The sequence below is a fragment of the Apteryx mantelli genome, chromosome 6, assembly GCF_036417845.1.
Source record: "Apteryx mantelli isolate bAptMan1 chromosome 6, bAptMan1.hap1, whole genome shotgun sequence".
Taxonomy (NCBI): domain Eukaryota; kingdom Metazoa; phylum Chordata; class Aves; order Apterygiformes; family Apterygidae; genus Apteryx; species Apteryx mantelli.
In genome coordinates this window covers 26,473,448-26,493,721 of record NC_089983.1, presented here as the reverse complement: position 1 = coordinate 26,493,721, position 20,274 = coordinate 26,473,448, and positions in this window count along the sequence as shown.

Genomic DNA, 20,274 nt, shown 5'->3' with positions numbered 1-20,274 from the left:
TAAGCAACAAAGTATATCAATTCCAACAGTTGGCTCTCCTGCTGTTGTATCCATCATAAAGAAAGACGGTCTTTCTATGGTGAATAAAGGTGACAGTCTAATCAATTAAGATTTCACAGAAAATACAGAACAATTCAACTGTCTGTCCCACCCTCTTCCCAGGTTGAAACAGGACCTTTCCACTTTACTCTGCATGTCACTTTTGTTAAAGTGACAGACGCCTCACAGAAAACACCAAACATACATGTAGAGAGAGAAGAATTCCCATTTTGAGATCCACCATGCAAGAGAAGGATTTTGAGCTATGTATCTAAATGCTCTATGCATTGGATTATTGCTTATATAGCATCAAACGTATAAATTTTGTATATGTAGTGATCCCTATATTATATTCTCCCTAATAAATTAACTAAATCATATTAAGATTCCTACATGAGGCCACATTCACTGCATTCTGTTACGCTGATTTAAAGAGGCGTTCGTGAAACTGATACAAATTGCACATTGCACAGAAGTACTAGTAATCTGATACACTGATCTAACTGTCATCCAGGACTACGTTCACTGATTCAATTGAAAATGGTCAATATCCCCATCAAGCACAGTTTATTCAGAGCTATCCTGGGCTAAGCCAGAATATTCTTTTACAGTAGATGTGAATAGGCCTTTCAGCTGAAGTCAGAAAGTTGATTCCCTTTAGCCATAATCATGTAATATGTCAGTTACTCATTTAGCCAGTTTAACTTGAACATATCTTCCCACTCCTCCACTGAAAGATGAAGAAATCCCAACTGTTCACATATGGTGATAGCCTTATGGCTAACATCACTCCATAATGACATTAGCTCCATGTTGGTATAGGTTTTATGCAACATCTCTAATATCTAATGACAAGAACACTGCCAGAGCATAGCTACATTTTCTATCTGAGTTGGAAATAACTTCATAACTTGAGACCCTTCCCTGGTCACAGAATAAAGAGGCATAAAAAGTGAATTTTATAAGATTAACACTGAATTCCCAGTAGAGGAAATTTATTGCAACAGATTTTCTCTATCGCTAGTATTTGTTTATGAGGGTTGGGCTGAATAAACAAAAAAGAAAGGATAAGAAGCACAATAAATTAAACAGAGCATGGATTGGCATCTACACTAGATGCACAGAAAGTGCATGGACAAAAAAAGGGAAAAGATATCTCCAAAATATAAACTATAAAATGTGACATTACAACATAGGTACATTACAGTTTACTTTTCCAAGCTATATATACATATAAAAACCCCAGCATTTGCATAATACACCAATCAATTTTATCCAATTTACCTAGTGTGTGAACTACAGCATAATTCATAGAATCTGTTATTCTATTCTGAGCTCATGCTGTTAATGCATTCTAAGTAATGAACTTGTAACACACATTGTTTTACTAAAATATTTACTTTAACATACAAACAATTAGCAAGCAAAACAAGTGTTTTTGGAGGATATTTGAAAACATAATTTACTTTACCTGACTGTTCTGCATTCCAGCATTTCCAACCACAAAGTCTGAATGTGTCCCAGCCACCAGTGCTTCTAACTCTGAGGACTAAAAGTCACAACATTTTGAAACTAAAGATTACTGAAAATCTTATACAGCAGACATATTTTGTAAACACCCCTTTGGCATTAGAAAACTGTAACAGCAAAATTTGCATTCAGGATTTCAATTTTTTTGTTTTCCATTTCACAAAATTATCCTGAAGCTTCTCATTAAGGGGAGGAGAATGAATGTGTACAAAGGATTATCTTCCTCCTAGAGGTTTAAGCTAAGCAATCTTAGAAAGAATTGACAGACATGAAGAAGTGGAAATTCTCAAATGATGGTTTTATTTATCTGGACAAGGTTGGGCTAGTGTTGACACAAGTTTCTTATGTTTCTAACTTTGAGGATCATCATGAAGTGTACACTCAGGCCCCTCAAAGCAGTTACTGCCCAACCCTGCTCTGCTGCAGCACTCATTTTAAATAAATCACTTGAGATTTATCTATTCACACCAGCCAGCAGGCAGAAGCCAGTCCAAAGTACACAGAGATATATATTAAAAGACATGGTCATGGCCGCTGCTGCATCCTCCTACTTCTGAGGAAAAAAAGGAGGCAAACATTTTCCAAGCAATGCTTTGGAAACTCCCAGACTTGAGACTTTTACATTGAACAATGCATTAAGAATATCTGGGAGGGAAAATCCTGTGCCGGCCAATGGGAGGACTAGATGATCTACAGTGGTCCTGTTCCATTTTTTAAATTCTATCATCAGATTTGTCCTCCAGCATAAACCCTCTAGGAGTTACTTGGGGGCGGTGTAATCCCTCCACATCCCCTACTGTGGGCTCTGGCTTAAAAGCCACAATAGAGTCCTTAGAATCTAACGACAAGAGCTATTCTAGGCGCTGGTTAGGAAAATGGGATTTAAAGGAAGTTTCTACTATTTTAAAATAAAAACTATTGATTTTAAATAAATCACTCAGGATTTATCTAAGGGAGGAGCTAAAAGGAATCCAGACATGTTCCAACATACGGAAAGAAAGACAGACTTTAAGTACCCTGACAGTTATATCTTCCTGACATAAGGCAGACATCCCTCCTGTAATTTCAATAAAACGCTATGGTCTTAAAATACAGTACAGCCAAGTATGTTAATAGGACTCAGTATAGCAAATCTATGCAGCAGAGAGTCTCCGCAATCATACTGCAAGATCTGGCCTACCAGAACTGATGAATACCCTACGGGGACTCGCTTGCCTCTGACTCCAAAAGAATCATAGAGGTCTCTGATCCTAGGCCAGATGAAAATCCACAAAAACAATCATTAAATGCGTCACCATTTCTTGCAGGAAATACCTGCAAAATAAAAAATAGCTTAAGAGTTCTCAGAACCGGCAGCATGAATAAGCTAGCAAGGATACAAGGTTGAGCTTTATTGTGGGTTGGGAGCCTGCCAATAGCCCCTCCAGATGTTAGAACTGTGCATCAGTGGTGCAAGAGTAAAGAAAGAGGTAGAGGATACAGTCAAGAGGACAAAAAAAAAAATGAAAACCCTAATAAGGGCCTTACTATGCCACAAATTGTTAACTTATTCTCTTTCTCCATCTGGCAGTCTATTCCTGGATTGTGGGATACCAGGACAATTCAAGCCTAGCATGACCTTGTTCTTGATTTCAGTCCAGTTTTAAAGAATTGTATAACAAATGGATGATCAGCTGGTTTAGCCACTCACAAGAGCACTGTCTGCTGTTTTGTTCATACTTGCAGCGCCGGCTACCCTTCCTCCAGTACTTTTGACGCTCTTCCTCTTTCATTACTTTGCATCCCATCAAGTTGCTCAGGTATCCAGGTCCAATTTGCTGACTACCCTGAATTCTCTGGATCCAATATAAAGTCATTTGAAACATTAGCAACCCTGGTAATTGTCTCCATCATCATAGTTACCATGTGAGAAAAGACAGTGAAGCTGGAGGGAAGGCACAGATGGATGACTAGCCAGTGCTGTAGACACGCAGAGCAGAAAGCCCACAGGCTTTGTGCTAGTGGCTGTATCAACTCAACGAGCCACAGATTCTTTACTAGGTTATTGGTTTGCACCTTATGCATTTTGGAGATCACCACAGCAATACACAGATCTCACAGCAAAGTCTGCTTAGGGTCTTAACGACCTGGAAAGGGTAGAATATTTTTATTTTACCCATGAATGGGCATTTGATGCCATTATTCCTATTTGCCTGCACAGGAAATCAGTGTGTGTCAAACCTGACTTTGTGGGTATTGCTATAAATTTCACTGCATCTGTGAGGCAGAAGAGAAAGATCAACAGTCCAATATACATTATGATTGTACAGATATTAAATCCAAGAAGTACTGCTGATTTGATGTGTGCCTGAAAACAAGCTTCAATATACACCATATATTAAAAAAAGCAAAAGAAAACAAAAACAGTCACAGGAATCACCGTAGTTACACTAATTTTTTTCCTAAAGAGCATTGTCCTGTGAATTCCAAGCCACTGTCCAAGTCCTTCTACTCTGTCTGATTATACAAATCACTTGCATAGTTCCTTAAAGCCTCTGACAGCTGTGATTAGCTAGTGATTAGTTACAAACTGCCAATCTGAAGCAGGAGGATGAAATGAAGAAAAAGGTTTTTAACTTCCCACACAGTTATTTCAAATATTTTCTGTGTGTGGAGATACTTGTCTATACCTGCCACAGCCATTCTCTTCAGATTTGTATAATATATAAAATTCTAGGGTAAGTTCACGGTTGTCCTACCATGAGAAAGTTCTGAAATAATAATGCTACGGGGAGGGGGGAAAGAAGGCTTTGCTGTCATCAACTTCAGAACTCAAATTTGGCATTAGTTAAAACTAGTCACAAATTCTGTATGAATAGCATATGATTCGTGAACTTTTCTCCATGAAATATGACACAGGCTGTATTTAAGGATAATTAATGTGTCTGATTCTGATATCTTTAATCAGAAGCTCAGTGTTTTGACCACTATTTGTATGAAAAGGTACTTCATAGGTCTGGCCTGAAGAATTCACTGTCTAGACCAACATGGCAAAATTGACAGAGCATCAAATCTTCAGGGGGAAAAACACATGACAAGGTTAAATCATGATGATCAGGTGCTAATATTTTGTCTGTATGTTTTATTAAGTGTTTGGGTCCCAGTTCAGCATAACATCTTAAGCCTGTGATTAAGGTCCCATTGAAATCAAAACATTTTCAGCATGTGCCTGAAGTTAGGTATGTGTTCCCATGGTTTGTTGAATGCAACTGGATTGTTAAAAAAATGTTTAATGCTGTTAGAGATTTTGACAGTTTGCTTCAGGAACATCAGGGGAAGCTGCTGCATTTCCAAAATGAAGCTTCCTAAACTGTTGTCATTTTTCTAGACTAAAGAAGAACTCAGCAAACAAACATCACTAGAGAAATCACTTTTAAGTGAAAACTTTTTTTTCCAATCATGATTCCTGTTAACAATATTCCTTCAAGTCAATTATAGTGCAGTAATTTACTTTATGTTAAAGGCTTGTCTTTGTGGGCAAGAGTAGCCAGAATGTTATTTTAAATAAATCCAATACTTCAAGTAGGCTATAATCAAATTCAGGCCACAAAAAAAAGAAAGTCCAGTGCTGGTATGAACAATGTTATATTATTATGTAATACTGCATTTCGCTATCAAGGAAATCAGTTATATTAATATAAACATTGATTTACATATATAAATATATATATACACATTCATATGCATATATCAAGCACATATATTCATGTGCATACCTATACACACAAACATATATACACGTATGCTATAATCTTTTTAAAAGAAAGAAGCAGGAAATACTATAGTGCCTTTTCTTGCTACTATAGCTAGTAAAGGTATTAGCCAGATGTTGAAATTCACAGGCATCAAACAACAGTGATCATTATAGTCTTCAATCACCCCATTTAGAATTTACAATAAGTTAAGCAGAAAGCCATTATTTCCACCTTCAGTATAAAGTTTTCCTCAGGCTGCAGACAGAGTTTTGCAATGGCCTGACACACCATCTGTTCCAACTTCAGAACCTTTTCCGTGAAACTTCCAGCAAGGGGAACAAGCCATTGATGAGACCCAGGAATATAAGGACACCGTTAGCTAGTATCATAGTAAGATTAAAATCCCTGAGGGCTCTCATCAAAACCAAAAAAAAAAAAAAAAAAAAAAAAGACTGACATTATAATAACAAACCATAATATAAGGCATAAAATTAACAAACATTATGAATTAATCATACTTAGACAGTTACAGCCCATATGGTTAGTTAAACTCAATCTGCTACCTGTAGTGACAGTCTGGATACTGTATAGTCAATGCCAGTGCATTTCTCCCAGGATGTAATTACTTAATTTTGTGAATGAGAAAATTATGTGTAAAAGCCAATGTTTCCATGGATTCAATGCCCCAAGTCAGATAAAATGCATGAATGCTTATCAAATCTCATGACACTTTTTAACCCTACACCATCACACTCATATTACTTTTAAGTATGTATACACACTTATTTCACATTCGCACACACCACTAAGGTTATCACATTTGGATCCTGCAAATAAGAGCTTCTTCTTTCCATCCCACATGCATTTAGAGAGGAGACTCCAATCTCTCAAATGACATGGACTTGAAATTCTGGTTCCGTCCCCTGCTTTGTCGCATATTGCAAGTCTTAGCTGGTGGTATTATACATTTTAAAACTTGACATTGAAATCCCTTCAAAAAAGACCACATCACCTTTCTAATGCTTTAATCTTATGTGGAACCTGTAAAGACTTTCAAGCTAAGAATTGAGCATTCCCGGTCTCAGTCTTGAGGTCCAACCTGTTCTCCTAGAACATTTGAAAGATTCTCCTAAGAAAATTTACATTCAAGATGAGAAATCATCTGAACAATATAACAACATAGTTGATCACTCTGCTTATACCCTGAACAGACTGGAACAAAAATAAAATAAAATAAAATAAAATAAAGAGCATTCAAAGTAATAAAGCGAACACAAAATAGGATGTGTTACATGAAAAAGTCCAGTAGGTTCCTCAGAACTATCTTGGAAGCTTTCTTGCATCTAGTTATTCAGATTGGGCTGCTAGAATGAGGAAAAGCGATATTCACAAAGATAATTTGCCTGCCAGTGGTTTGGTGTGGAAGGGAGGGAAAGACATGACCTTTCACTTACCTCATTGTGACTTTCCAAAAAGGTGACAGAACATGAAAGATAAATGGTACATCATATTCCTGGTTGTTTGTTGCCACTTCAACCCTGAACAACTATTGGCTATTTGGGATTGCTTTTACTGGCACTCAAGTAAAATGTTAAATGACTATAGGTAGGACTAATACAACACAGTGAGTGAATGAATGACAATCAAAATGAAACGTTTGATGAAACAGTGAGAATTTAGCAACGTATGAATAGGTTATGACAGCAAGATGCTCATAGCTCCAGTCATGATAATTTCTGATTTTCCCTATTTAAATCTTCACTCAGTAATATCAAAACCCAATACACTTGTATAAACTCCAGGTTAACTTCAACCCTCTCATTACAGGGACACAATCACAACTAAGGCATTTAATTTCTTTGAGACCCTGGTCACAGCATCCAAGTTATTCTGCATATATAAACAAAGGTGCAAAGAAAGAGCATAATTATTGTTTAAAATAAACAGATATTTGCTATTTCCAGCATTTTAATACTTAATATAGTAAGACTGATGCAATCTGGTACAAAACACAAGTTATACACAAAGCATTTCTGTTTCCATTGGACAGGTATGAAGAAATTGAACATTTTCACTTTCCTGCTCCCTGACTAGAGGGCATTATTTAGAAAATATGTACTTTTCTCTGGGTCCATATTCTCAATTATCTTCATTATTTCTGGCTTGTGACACCTACTACATTATGCGATTCCAGAGAGGACAGTTGGTTTCCCTCATATACAGCATGATGTGCCTTGAATATGTTTAAAAGTTGTCCTGTGCTGTCATGAGCAAACTAATCCCAGAGATAACGCAGAAGGCTTTAGAGCACAAATGGAGCTTTCTCACTGGCCAAGAGCAAAGCCTTGGCCCTGATGACTACAACCAGTAAATGCTTCCTTTATTTGAAAATATATATTTCATTAGAGAAACTAAAGGGCACACTAGTCAATTTCTTCCAGAGAGATTATTAATGCACATTTTGAACGTTTAAAATCATTCAGCTTTTAGCCACATGCTTTATAATACCTTGTGAGAAGTGCTATACTCACCATAAAATCCTTTGCTCGTCATGTCTTATTGCTTAATTAAAATAATGTAATCAAAAACCTCAGAGAACAAATGTTGACTGAAAAAATTATGCTAATCTTATATATATATAGTATTCACATATTACTTTGAGCAGAATAAGTTGACTAATGTGTTAATAGAGTGAAACATACCCAACTATCTTGTCAGATGCTATTTTTATCTGAGCATTTACATACATTTGTCACGAAGGGGGTACACTCTGAGTAAAAGGAATAAACACTGTTATGATTAAACATGTCTGACATGATGTTCTCATCTGAGCATTAAGCAATGCTACATGCATAGGAAACTTGCACTTGTTTAGTCACAGGGCCAATGTCCTTATGTCAAAATCAAACCTATATTAAGTAGGACAGCTTGAACTAGTAAGGAGATGCATCTGATTATATTTGCTTTGAATTTGGCCCTTAGCACCCATGTGAAAAATCTTGCACAAAGTTTGAACCAAAACCAGCCTGATAGTACTGAAAACTTCACTTCCGGAAGAAATTTTATATGAAACAGAGAAACTGAGCAGAAATTTCTCAGTCTTCACACCTACTTCATACATGAAGTTACCAGTATCAGGAAGCATGGGGGATCCCGTCCCTCACACAGACAGACATGCTTGACTTTCTGTGCCAGGAAAGACTTTAGATGTATTGCACTTGCAAAAATTGGTAGTTAAGGAAAAGGGGAGGAACAGAAAGACTAGTAAGGAAAGGGACTGGAGAAGTGGTGCCATTTGTCCCTTTGGAAAAGGCCAGGTAAACCTATATAATTATGCATCCCAGCCTTCTTAGAAAGGACAGGTCTTTTAGCAGCTGCCTTCCCTCTAGTCTCTGAAGGCACTGGAAAGAGATAATCAAGACCTGAGCTCATACAGGAGTGTACACTAATGACTTGTCTGCTTTCTCTCTTATTGCTGCTGGCATTCAAGTACAATGCCAAGAGTATTTCTCACATTCTTGCTACTGAATATGTTGGGAATCCTCTATAGTCCATTTCTAATGGATACTGCCCTGCCCCCCAAATTCTTTAGTACACTTGCCTAACAGTAGCATTACCAGAAAGTTTAAATTTTTCCTCCAGCACCCCTTTAGATACAGTACAATTTATAGAGACAGATAAACTTTCTCACAGGTCTCCTTGAATTTGCAACTCTTCTGAGGCCAGTATTATTTCACATACAGGCTAGAAGTCTTGAATCACCTTTGTGTGAGCTCTGTAGAGTGGATAGAAAATATGAATACGTGAGACAGTTCTGCTGCTAGCGCCCCTTTGCTGTGTTGCTGTTTATAAGAATTTGTGCCTAATCCATAAATCAATCAAAAGCAGTGCCAGTGGCTTAATGACAATATCATGTTATTTAACAAGAATTTTATGAGCAACAGGTATGTTTTAGAGTAATATTTGTATTTGGACATTTTTAGACATAAAAATGTACAGGAAAACTTGTTAAAAATAGCAATAAAAAGACAAAATTAAGAAAACTCCAATAGTATGTCTCAGGTCAATAAACATTGTCTTGTCTTAGATTAAAAGACCATAAATGTCTCAGGATTTGATAAGTACAAAAGACTGATTTTATACTAAGGTCATTTTCAAAAAGAAAGCTTGTGCACTCTTCTAGAATAATGATACAACAAACAAAAAGAGAGAAATACATTAAAATCAGTATTTAGCATATACAGACTAGAAAATTTGTGGTAAAACTCTCTTGGAATATTCAGGCAAAAATCCTTTAATAAAACAGTAATGCTTTAAACACTATATGCCATCTTTTACATAATACCATTTATATTTATTCCACAATCTAAATATGTGGGATACTCAAGGAGAAGATCAAAATTCCCAGGTTTTTTTCCCCCTAAGTTAAAAGTAAAGAAAATATTTTGCCTCCCCAATGCAATCTCACAAAACTCAAATGCTTAATACTGTTAGCATCCTCTCCATCTTCAGTAATTTCTATCTTACAGTGGAATATGCCATTAGATCTTAAAGTCTTATTTGTCTTGAAGTCTTTTTATCTAACTGCCCTCCTGTCAGTTTTTTGATCTTCCACTCTAACCTTTACCTATTTTTTATTAGTGGAAGCTTTCTTTTAAGACCTAATGCTATAATTAATTCAGACAGAGGAAAAAAAGATTTTTATACTCGCCAAAAAAAGGGCTTTAGTATTTTCTGGAAGTTCTATTTTTCTGGATTTAATGCTATGAAACCCCCCACTGCCATTTTCAATCCAGTAGTTTCACCTAAAAAGCAGAAAAAGGTTACTGTGCCATAGGATGACACACAAAACAACCCTGAAAAAATCACTTTATTTCTGATGTATCTTTATTCTTTGTGCCAAATACCATTCTGCAGTGTCTCAACTTAAACTGCCACAACAGAAAGCACCTCCACAGAAATGCTACTGAATTCATAAAAGCATCCCCATACTCTGGTTTGGCATAAACCTTTGTAGATATTTCAGACTGACTAGTGATAGTGAAAAAGAGAAAGAGCCAGCTGCTGTGATGAGGGCCCAGAATACCAAGATAGATTTTTGTGGAGTATTCTAAACATAGTTCATTTTGATTCACTCTTAAGCACAGAGATTTCAGAAAAATTTATAGGTACCTTTATTGCTACATATGTTAGAAGGATGACTAACTCCTCGAAAGAAAAATTCCATTGGCACATTTTATCTTCTCTGGCTGGCAAGAGAAAAAGATTCTTCTGTATTCACAGTGAAGTGATAAATAAGCAGTGTACCATTTCCTAGAGCAGTGTGGTATTTCAGCATTTTCCTGCAAAAAAAGGGCTCCATTGTGCCATTTAAGGTATTTATTTACTTTGGAAACATGGTCTCCTATAAAGAGCCTGGGAAGCATCTTGCCTTTAGGAGACAGCTTTCCCCTTAGATTCACAGAAGCATATGTGATGCCTAACGCCTTCATGAAGAGCAAGACACCACCTTGTGTATCAGGCTTGATGTAACTTTGTGCATCACAGACAGGAGCACAGAATTGCAGAACAGTTGAGGCTGGAAGAGATCTCTGAAGATCATCTAGTTCAACTCCCCTGCTCAAAGCAGATCAACTACAGCAGATTGCTCAGGACTGTGCCCAGTTGAGTTTTGAGTATCTCCAAAGATGGCAACTCTACACCCTCCCTGAGTAACTTGTTCCAGTGTTTGACCACCATCATTTTTTTTTATGTTTAAGTGGAATTTCCTGTATTTCAGTTTGGGCACATTGCCTCCCATCCTGTCAGCGGGTACCACTCAGAAGAGTCTGGCTCTATCTTCTTTACTCCCTCCCATCAGGTATTTACACACAGAGATATGATTCCCCCCCCCCAGCCTTCTCTTCTCGAGGCTAAGCAGTCCCAGCTCTCTCAGCTTCTCCTTGGATATCAGATGCTCCAGTCCCTTAATCATCTTTGTGGCCCTTCACTGGACTTGCTTCAGTATGTCCATGTTTTTCTTGTCTTCAGAGCCCAGTATGGAAGAATGGTCTTGTTGCCTCCATTTCACTTCATTTACCAGTGTCTTATGCCTCTCGTATACTCTTAGGTGCTACAAACTTTGTTTCAACACAAAATTACTCACTCTTATTTTTATCTCTGACTACGTGCTCTCTGTTCAAATCACCCCTGCATTTTCATTTAATGGATGTGAGACCTCATATCACAACTTAAGACAGATTCTTTTGGGATCTCCTGGGGTGAAAAAAAAACACAAAAAAGTCCAGCCAGACAGTCATTTAATTTTGTTCAAGAATTTTTAAAATCAAAACAATTCATAGGACAAGATAAATCATCATCTATTAAAGCAACTCTAATGATGTAATGACTTATAGGCAAGCCCAGACATGAATTATTGCATTGCATTAGATTCAGAAGTGATACAACTTCTTTCTTACAGTAGTACAACATACATAATCTCATCAGCAATAGTGGATATATAAATTAAGAGTATACAATTAGTTAATCAGACTACTCCTGAATTAATTATGTAAAGAAAGATCAGCAGGCAAAGGGAGGACTCTATACACCACCACACTTCCCCTCTCTTGTAACAATTCACTTTATGTAACTCAGTCTGATTTTAATTTAAAACAAAGAATGTGATCACTGTAAGGCAGTGCCAGTGATTAATTTAACCAGCATTTTGGTCTCCGATTATTTGTGTTTATATGAGACACCACTCTTGTGCCCTTTAGTTTCACCTACCGCATGTATCATGGCACTCTCCTGTGATCTGTCCCACTTATCTAGTGTATTTCAATATATTATATCCAATAGCCACAACTTCATTTCCTAGAACTGTCTACTTACCTCTGAAGATCCTCAGGAGCCCATTCTATGACTGCATGCTACATTTGCAGCAGCATTAGCTAGGTCATAAACACACATGGAATATCAGTTCTCATGCTTCATGATATAAACTGTATGCCTTTGGGATGCTGGGAAGGGATTCCACAATTATCATCAGTGACCAATGACAAAGTTTTCCACAACTGGACAAGTGCTGTCCTGTATGTAAATTTTCAAACTTCCTCTAAATATTCAGCTCCAGGACACTGCAGACAGAAGAGTGTCCTTTTGGTCTGACCTATAGTCTGTTCTGAATCAGCATTTCCTTTCCTTTCAAATTACTGCTTTGGTAACTATTTCACAACTCCTCCGTCACTATAAAATTCAGTTAACCGGGTCTTTTGTATATGGCAAATTCTTGTTCATTAAGAAATGTGAAAGCATTACAATTGCCATCATGGCAATGGAACAGACAAAACTAGAAGAAAAATGTTTAATGTTTTTAATAATGAGGGCCAGATCCTCAGCAGAAAAAGAAATCTAGCTCTGCTGACTTAAGCACAGTGTTGATGACAGCCTGTCTGTTCAGATAACAGATCAGTGCATACCTTCTTTCTTTTCAGATCACAGACCGTATCTTTCTCCTTACCTTTGCTGTCTACAGCAGTGTGCCTATGCAGTACTAGCTGAAACTTCCCAAGCCTAGAGCTTTTGCCACATGCCCAGTGAACATACATCTATTTGAAAGAGGAAGCATGTGTTGCTTTTTCGAAATGTGGCTTCTAGCATTCATCCCCAAACTAACAGAAATTAAAAAAAAAAAAAAAACTTAAGCAAAACCAGATCTATTCCTGGTTTTATTCTCTGTTAGTTGAAAAAACAGAGAAAGCTGAATGAAATGAAGTTCTGTATTGTACAGAGCACCTATTCTAAACTGACAAAAAAAACCTCAGGTACATAGGATATAATTTTATCACTGACCTAAGCAAAAGAACTTATCTATCTCTTCATTAGAGAATAGAACACTCTCTTTTTGCTCCTGTCTGGTCATATAAGTAAATATGGGACAAAAACCAGTGGCATAAAGCTAGGGATACTGTATGTATGCTAGCCAAACATGTTCCAGAAGAAAAGGTTTCTCCAAGTGTTTCTTTGTGGCCCTACACCTCATTGCATTCTGGGCTTACTACTAGATTACTAAATAATGTTACTGCTGCAGAAAGTAAGGCTGTCAAAAATAGTTCATTTTTGACAATACCACAAGTGAAAACATCATGAAAATCCCCTTGTGCTCGGTCTTTCAGAAAGCAGTAACATTTCATTGCTAGATATTCACAGGTTGCAATACTGCCATTTTTTTAAAACAATTCACTAATTGCTAGCAGGATGTCAAGCTTTTGTACAATCTTAATCAAATATGTTATTCTCTTCACTCAGAATGGCTGAAAACTAGATTCTTGGTCATTTGTTTTCAGAAATATGTTACCCTCAGTAGTACAAAAAAATCCAAATCATTACCAAAAACATTCGAACTATATTGAGGGATGAAAGTTGATCCTATGGAACAGCTGGACATAGTCACCTACATTGTTAACTCTCTTAGGTGTTTGTAATTGCCTTGATCTCAAGTCCATGGTCTCCTAACAGTGACCCTGCTGTTGCTAATCTAATTATAATGTAACTGCCCACAAAGATGGGGACCATAGCCACCAGTGGGAACATTCTGCCTCTACCAGCCCAGGCTGCCTTTTGAACTGGAAAGTCTGTGATGGTCAAGTTAGAACTTTCATTAGTGCCTCAGCCATATGTTGCCTCTCAGATGAGCTGGACACAGCTTTTTTTTCTGTTGTAGAATAAAGATTTTCTTTCTCCAGGTGATGTATGAAAATGACAGAATGCCAGTTAATACCCAACGCTTGAAATATCCATACTTATGAGTTACTCTGCCCATACATTTTCTTCCTTGTCTCCCACTGTCTACTGACTTCAAGATACTCAAGTGCATACTTATTTGCGGGGCCAGCCTACTGAATTTAGAGGAGAAAAAATGCAACTGACTTACTAGATTGTAATGGTGTCTGTTACATAAGGCAATGTATTTGAAGAAAGGAAGTATCCGCCTACTATGGTCATCTTACCTTTTACTGGTAACAAAATTTTAGAGCATAGCACGACTTGGAAGTGGAGAAAGTCTCTTTAATGAGTGTGGAATAGTATTCTTTCATCTCAAAAGACAGGTTTATGGAGGAAAGTGCACTGCACCAGCCTGATTTTATGACTTCACTGTCTGAGGATATCAATCATGCATATTTCCTGAAAACTACACTCATTTGCCTCACACGAGCTCTTAAATTGCATAAATAAAATCAAGAGAAAAGAGAGAACTGCAAACATTTCTACCTATACATCATATAGATTGTGTGTGCTCCTGTCTCACTCTGCTGGTTGCTTAGCCTAAGAAATAAAGCAAGAAAGGACAAAAACTATTGAGATATTTTAATATCCCAATATGACTCAAAATCATTTATCTGCTGCAGCCCACTCTTTTCTATAGTTTACACAGCAAATTTGGAGCAAGAAACAACTACCACTCACAACGTATCAGTAGTAAGCAGTGAAAGAACTGATATGCAGTTCATTTTTTTGGAATTATTCTAGTAAGTTAACATTTCAGAGGTTTCTGCATAACACTATTTTGATCAATTGGAAAATATGACCTCAGCCAAAATAGCAAGAAACTCCAGGCATAGTATACATTCTTAGGGAAGGCTGGCATTTAATTTAACTTCATATGTCTTCAAGTTCCACCCATAGGGGAAAAAAAAAATCAGAGCAGAAATAACTACCAAAAGACAAAGCATCATTAAGGAAGGGTGAGCAACTGACATCTTTGATCTTCTGGCTCATCTGGCCCAGCAGGAAATATGAAAACTTCCTGAGGAAGGGCCCTACACTATCTGGCAGTTTGCACCCAAAGAAAGCAGAACAGCCACTCCCAGAGCAGGCACTGTGCCAAAATAGACATTCTTTTCCAAGAAATCATCAATTACTCTGGTTGAGTTTGCATTTTTATTTTTTGGTTGTTCTCCCCCACCCCAACGGCCAACTCTGTAGGTGTATAAGACTGAGCATATATTAACACTTTTTGCTAGATTAAAGCCAGAATGCTAAACACTTCGCAACACTCAGCTCTTAGTCATGCACTAATTAATATCATGTCTGTTTCTGTTTTGATCTGCCATTTTCTTTCATACTGCCTTGGAGAAAAAGAGACGATCACCAAAATGAAGTTTTCCCTGCTGAACTGGTGACCACCAGCACATATGCAGACATCTCCCATCTTCACTACAACAAAAAAGCAGAGAGTGAATTTAAGCTACATGTAGATTCATATGTGAAAACATGTACTGTAAGTATTCTTTAACACTTTAAAATTGTCATATGGGTTTGAGTTTTTCTTTGACTTTTCAGATGATCACAGATGAAAAACCCCCACATAATTCATTAAAAAAAATAAGGATTTGAGGCAAGAACCTAAGCATCCCTGATTCAGTATGGTTCCTATTTACTTCAACTTAAGATCTGACCATATATTGAAATATTGCTTCCTTTTAGAAATTCTGAACTCCCAAAAGTAAGTGCAAAACTATACAAAGGTTTCATTCAATCAGGCGTGAGTGAATTTGACCCTCCTCTGCCTATGTCCACAAAACAAGAGAATCTGAAATAGGAACGAAAAGAGAGCTTGTTTGAGAAGCTACTGTACACAGTGAAGTAACAGTAGAGAAGTATCTGAGCAAAATGTAATTATCTAGTATATCACCTCTCCAACAAGAGAAGACAAAAGAAGTTCCTTTACTGTTATCTCTGGGAGGGAGATAGATACTTTTGCCTTGATGGCTCTGCATCCACCTGGAGACCTGAGATTCTTTACAAACATCTTCTCCCCTCATTTCACTTCAACAGGAGGATGCTGCTTCATATCACTTGATGAAGTGGACATGTAGAGGCAGAGCCATTCAAAATCAGGCCTACTTTTTGATCTGCTTAAAAGTACTAGCTTCAAGATGGGTGAGAGTATGTGTTTCCTTCAGTAATTAAGGTTGATAATTTTTAGGAAAAGTCAGATGATCCAGAAAAACTAAGGCAAAGGTAAAATCTTTTTTGTGCTGTTAGAATGGCAGAACATCTCAAGTCACAAGACAGAAAATGTCTGTTGCCAGCTAAATTACAGTTTTATCAGACTTTCGATGTTTTCACTTTAGCTAGAGCACACGTAGCCTCACCTTTTTAAATAGCACAAGGAGGAGTACAGATCAAAGCCTCAGACAGATGTCACCTCACGCTGGTAATTTTCCCCTGTATTTTGGCACCTTACAGTAGACTCAAGAAAGACTTGCTTTCAAGATCCACAAAAGGGTATTCAATATCGTGACCAGAATTACAAAATATTTCACATATGTAAAATGAAAGTGTTTTAAATGTAATCTAACCCTGTATTCAGTTGTGATCCCTACATAAAAAAACAAAGTTAGTGAAAGGAGAGCAAAAACTGGGCTTGGCAAGAACAGTATCGTTTTGATTGTGATGCTCCATAAGAAAATTCCACTGTGCATATACCCTCTTTCATTAGACGTTTCCATAATTCCATCTGTTCCAATCTATCATTTCCCCCCTCCCCAACTGCAAAGCCATCTTACCCTGGAGTGGCATGTGCCAACATTCCCTCCAAATATAAGACAGGAACCTTCTCCCCTTTTCTTACTGCATGTAAATGCTCTTGAAAAATTCTCAATTCAAAATGAAAAACTCAATTTATCTGTTTCTAAAGCCATTATTTTGCCCCCCAAATTTTTTCCTGTTTCAGTCAAGGCAGTTTTCTTCACTTCCTACCGATATTGTTCACCTGCTTGAAGAAATCCCTTTCCTATTTATCAGCCTGTGTCCTTTCATCTCCCATGTTAGCAGGCACCAGTGGGTCTCCTTGCTTGCTCTAAATCTCCCAGGCTTGTTAGTCCTCTTCTCCGCCCTTGATCTTCATCTTCTTCACCTTTGTGATTGTCTTCCATGTGCTTTCTGATATCTGTGACTTCCTGAAAACCTTTTCCCTTAGCACTGCAGTACTTTTGCTTTCTTCTGTGACCATCTCCACATGATCCACTAACCCTGCAGTACTTCTTGTTATTGCTGTAAACTGCTCACCTTGTACTTTGCTTGCAGGTCTGCCTCCATTGGCTTCTGAGGAATCAGGCTGTTTCCTTTGTCCTTTCCTGATCAAGACATGCTATCTTTCTACCTCCCGCTCCATGAGTCATCCTCCTTTGTTTGTTCTTGCACACCTCTCTGGCACATTGATCCCAGAGCTTTACTAGGATGTAATTGATCATATCCCTCTTTTCCCATTCAGTGAAATCTAAGTGACCAAACTTTCCTGTTTTTTCTTACCAGCTGTTTCTATCTTGTTCACTTGTTCTTATAACTTTTTTTAAAATTGCAAAATAATATATGAAGAATATAGCATTGCATTAAATTGTCTCCTCCATTGAGTAAAAGACTTACCATTAAAAAAAAAGAAGAAAGAAATTACCAGCTCAGTTTCCTATTCAAGCTCACCAGAGATTTCTTACAGATAATGAAGAAAGGAATGTATTTTACAATAGTAATTCTAATTTCATGTTACTGTTGCTCATACTTCTAGGGTTCTAACTATTGGGGAAGTATTGCAGCATATGATTTCATCAGATCCTTTCTACTGCCAGGGAGAAAAAAACTTGCTGTTATCTTTGGAGACAGACATTTTTGGTATACGCACAATAGTGGCACAACATAAGCACTATTGGTGCAGCATTGCCCACTCATATTGATTAACTTCAAGTGTTAACTTAGGGCTAAGGTTATGAATTAATCTCCATGTCTGCTCAGTACCTTGACCTCTTTGTCTAGACAGCACAGACTAGTGGGGCTTCTGAAACCAACACCTGTGCAACCTGACCTGATCTCCCAGTTAAACACTTTTTTTTTTTCTCTTTAACTCTATAGCAAGACCAAAATGCTTTTTGAAAGGTAAACTTTTGGAGTTGATAGTATTAATATGATGGAAGCACTAACAGAATACATTAATTTCATGTTTCTGGCTAAAATAATTTTCAAAGATTAGAAAACTAAACTACATGAAGACACAAACAATAACAAGGACACCCATTCTCAGATAAGATCTTCTACCACCCACGGAAGTGAACAAGAGACTTTTCATTGACTTGGAGCAGGCCCTAATTAGTTGGGAACAGCATGTGTGTGCTCCAGCACTCAGGGGATGAAATGGTTTGTTAGCAGAGCACACGGTTTTGATTAGTGGTCTAATGAACTAACGCCTCAAATCAACAGGAAATGCAGCATCTGGTCAGCGTTTCATTGCTTCCTTAGGCCCCAGCCACACCTTATTACCCCCTCCAGCTCAGCTCCTTCCAGCTCTCCTATGCTATATCCCTGTACACAAGAAAGTTGAGGAAAGCAGTTATTTAGGAGAAAAAAAGGGACATTAATATTTTAATTACTACAAGTGAGATGTGGGGAAGGAATGGTTGCTGTGTTCCATATTCTATGGAACCAAGCTTCCCTGACTTTTGCCAACTGAGACAAAAATCTGAGGTCATTTCTAGTTTTAATTGTCCAGTGTTTTCTTCAGCATGTTCTTTAAACAACAGACCAAAGGTAATGACATGAAACACATTTATTTATTTATAAACTCAATTATATCTCCTAGTTTTTGAAGTACTCTTTACTGGCATTTACATACTAGAATATATTGAGATGGTTGTATCTGTGGCAAATAATTTTACTTGGTTCTTACAGAGCCCCCTCCTGCCTGATCCCTACCCAAAATTCTAATTAATAAGGATTCCATATTTCCATACAGCTTGTCAGTTTGATTATTAAAGTGCTTATTCAATGTACTAAAGACCCTAATCACCCCTTCAAAGCATGCAGCTCTATATAAGGCCTCCAATGTCTGAAATACATAAGGATCATCATCATCATAATAGCATGGCAGCTGTGCTTCCTATAAGCCAGAAAAGTTAGTCCTGTATACAACAGACACACCTCAGCTACTGTGTGCCATCTGCCTAGTTAGCGGTTACACAGCCACAGCAGATAGAAACAGCTGCTCCTGACAATATGAAAAACATCAGTACTTCCTTAAAGGCTTTGGCAATGTGGATAAACAATTTCAGTGAAAAGAATATTTTAAATTGCTGCAAATTTTCGATGCAACTGCTATTATGCATCATACGACAACAAAGTGATTATGCTCAGTAGAATGGATTTTGTTCAGCAACTGTAAGAGATTTTTTACACAGTTTTGCAGAATACCAGTTAACAAGGCTGAAAGACCATTGTCCTGGACAAGAAACTTTCATGGCACACTAAGATAATTCATAGTGCCTTTTTTCTACTTCATTCTTTTAATTAAAACAATTTTTACTTTCATGAGTTTATTGTGGACTATAGCCTGCATTCTTTATTTAGGTCATTTCTGTAAAGACTAGATTTCTGAGAAACCTCAATACTGTGGGTCTGGCCTACAGCAAAATTATCTATTATTTATAATAGAGCAAAACATTATTATCCAAAAAATAGGTTGTTAACAAGCATCACCTCTTCTTGTTCCCAAAGCTACCAAAAGAATTCTGAACTCCTTAACATCATGGGGATGGGAGGGGGGTTGCAAATGTTTGGGAGAGGAGGGGTGCAATCCTTGGTCTTGGCAGCAATGTGTTGCCAAAGGGTGAATTTCATCAAGAGTAAACATGTCGTTAAAATGCAATATGTAGAAGGATGACAGGCTATAAAGACGGATGAATGGATATACACATGCACACAATTTTTATCCACACAGTTCTCCTCTTCTCCCTTGCTATTTCTCATGTAGAAACCAGAAAGTTCTAGGTGTCAAATGCTGAAACGAAGCTGCCCGTTCAAGCCAGAGGTTGTCTCTCCTCTGGATGGCACAGCCATCCCTTGTCTGCAGCTGGTTGCAGGCAGGAAGAGTAGAAGATAGGACAGCTATCTCTCACCTGCCTAACTGTGCATAAGGAAGCAGGCACTGCATGGTATCTCT